The sequence below is a fragment of the Penaeus japonicus genome, unplaced genomic scaffold, assembly GCF_977035675.1.
Source record: "Penaeus japonicus unplaced genomic scaffold, GWHDUDI00000001_assembly GWHDUDI00000004, whole genome shotgun sequence".
Classification (NCBI taxonomy): Eukaryota; Metazoa; Arthropoda; class Malacostraca; order Decapoda; family Penaeidae; genus Penaeus; species Penaeus japonicus.
The window spans coordinates 25,901,178-25,903,677 of record NW_028234406.1 but is presented as its reverse complement, the minus strand read 5'-3'; the positions used below and the strand labels follow the sequence as shown (position 1 = coordinate 25,903,677).

Here is a 2,500-nt window from a genome sequence, read left to right as displayed (position 1 = left end):
ACCGATGAATCCTAAAAGTCCTTCGAATTGTCTTAAAAGGAACCACTCTCACGTCCTCGTATCAAACGCAGGGGGATCATCGCCGGAGGTAATTTGTGTTACGTTTGTTTCAGCGTAAAAATCGTGAGTGTTAAGCGAGGATGTGCGGCTTAGAACAACACAAGGTACGCTCATGTTGGCACAGGATTACAGGTTTTTTAAGGCAGTTCAGCATAATGAGAATGTAGTTGGGTGTGTACGCTTTCTGTCCCTTTTTCTCTCTTTCTTTCCCTCTCTCTCTCTCTGTGTCTGCCCGTCTCTCTATGTCTCTATCTGTCTATCTTTCTATCTGTCTATTTATCTATCTATATATTATCCTCCGTTTCTCCATAGGTAACTCTGTGTCTGCATGTATGTGTCTGTTTGTGTGTGAGTGAGTGTGTATGTGTTTATGTGTGACTTTTGTGTGTGAGTGTGATATTGTGTGTATATGTGTGTCTCTGTGTTGTTGTATATATTTATTGATATAAATGAATATGTTAACATACTGCAGTATCCCTCAGTACAATTAGCAAATGTTATTCATAAGTCAAAAAGACGTATACGAGAAACCAACACGAAACTTCCTAGTTTGATTAAGAAACATGTTGCCATGATTTAGATCAGTAAAAAACAATGAAATCAATAAACACAATAACTGCGCAATAATGATTATGACAATATTAGAAACAATAAAAAGGACAATAGTAGTATCAGAAATAATAATAATAACAGAGAGAGAGAGAAAGAGAGAGAGAGAGAGAGAGAGAGAGAGAGAGAGAGAGAGAGAGAGAGAGAGAGAGAGAGAGAGAGAGAGAGAGAGAAAGAGAGAGAGAGAGAGAGAGAGAGACAAAGAGAGAGAGAGAGATAGATAGATATATAAATAGATAGATAGAGAAAGAGGTGGTGTGTAAGTACACATATCTGACACATATGAAGGTTAATGATGCCTTTAATGCGATTGGTGTAATGTCTCGGAAGCTGAAGCATCTCCCGCTCTCATCTGCCTAATGCTAATCTCTTCTTACGCTCTCTTTTATGCTTTCTTTCTCTTCTTCCTTTTTGCGTTTTTTTTCTTTTATTTTCTTTATGCATATCTTTCTCATTTTCATTCCTCCTCTTCCCTTTGCGTCCTCTTCTCCCATTTTCTTTGATAATTTCTTTCTCCTCTCCCTTTCTGTTCTTCCTCTTCTTCAACCTTCTTTTGCCCTTTCTTTCTCCGTCCCTCTTCTTCCTCTGACTCTTCTCTTTTCTTTTTCCCTCTCCTCCTCTCTTCATCCTCTTCTTCTTCTCCCATATCTTCTCTAATCCTCCCTCCTCCTTTTCCTTCTTGTTCCCTCTCTCCTTTTTCCTTCCTTCTCCTTCTCTCTTCCTTCCTTTCTCCACATCCCCGTCAATTCTCTCTCCCACTTCAATTCCTTCCTCACCTCCTCCTCTTCCACTCTCTCATTTTCTCCATCCTTCCCTTTTCCTTCCTTCTCTACATCCATCAGCTCCCTATTTTTCACCCTACCCTCTCCCTCCCTCTGCATTTACTTTCTCCTCTTCCCCCTCACTCCTCCTCCGATAACCTCCTTTCTCTCCCTCTACCTCCTCTCCCCCTTCCCTTTCCTCCTTCCTTCTTCTCTTCCTTCCTGCTCTTCTCCCTCCAATCTCCTCTTTCCATTCTCTTCTTCTCCCCTCTTCGCCATCCCTTCTCTCCTTCATTTCCCTCCCTCATCTCACTCTCCCCCTCCTCCCATTCCACTTTCCTCCTCTCCTTCCTTTTTTCCTCCCTCCTCCCCTTTCCTCCTCTCCCTTCTCTTTCCTCCTCTCCCCTTTCCCCGTATCCCTCCTATTCCCGCCTCCTCGTTTCCTCCTCTCCCCCTTCCTCCCTCCCTCCTCTCCCCCTTCCCCCCTCCCTCCTCTCCCCCTTCCCCCCTCCCTCCTCTTCTCCCTCCCCCTCCCCTCTTCTCCTTATCAACGACCAAGATCAATAATGAGTTTGCATTGTGCGAGGTAATCAGCCAATCGCGCCTAATCATTACTATCTCTCGTTATCCTTATCTGTAAAGGGTTGAGGTAATTAGCGTTGAACAAGACGCGGGATTGCTTCACTCGATACAAATTGAACAATTATTCATCGTTCAGTTCGAGTCGGAGCAGCGAAGCTCTGGGATTCGCATGCCGGGGGATTTATTCATTGCGACGTCTTGGCCTCTTTCTCTTATTACGTCTTCCTTCGTGTGTTTGTGTGTGTGTGTGTGTGAGTGTGTGTGGATTGTGTGTATGTACGTACTGGTACACGTAGATGTACACACACACACACACACACACACACACACACACACACACACACACACACACACACACACACACACACACACACACACACACACACACACACACACACACACACACACTGAATCACGCGCATACATATCCATACACACACACACACACACGCACACAAAACACACACACACATACACACACACACACA

The 2,500-nt window shown here is 44.1% G+C and overlaps 1 protein-coding gene across 1 annotated transcript in view; it reads right to left on the bottom strand.

Moving 5' to 3' along the window:
* The window catches only part of Tk (Tachykinin), a 218,195-nt gene that overhangs the window by 43,868 nt on the left and 171,827 nt on the right, over window positions 1-2,500 (bottom strand). The window lies entirely within an intron of this gene.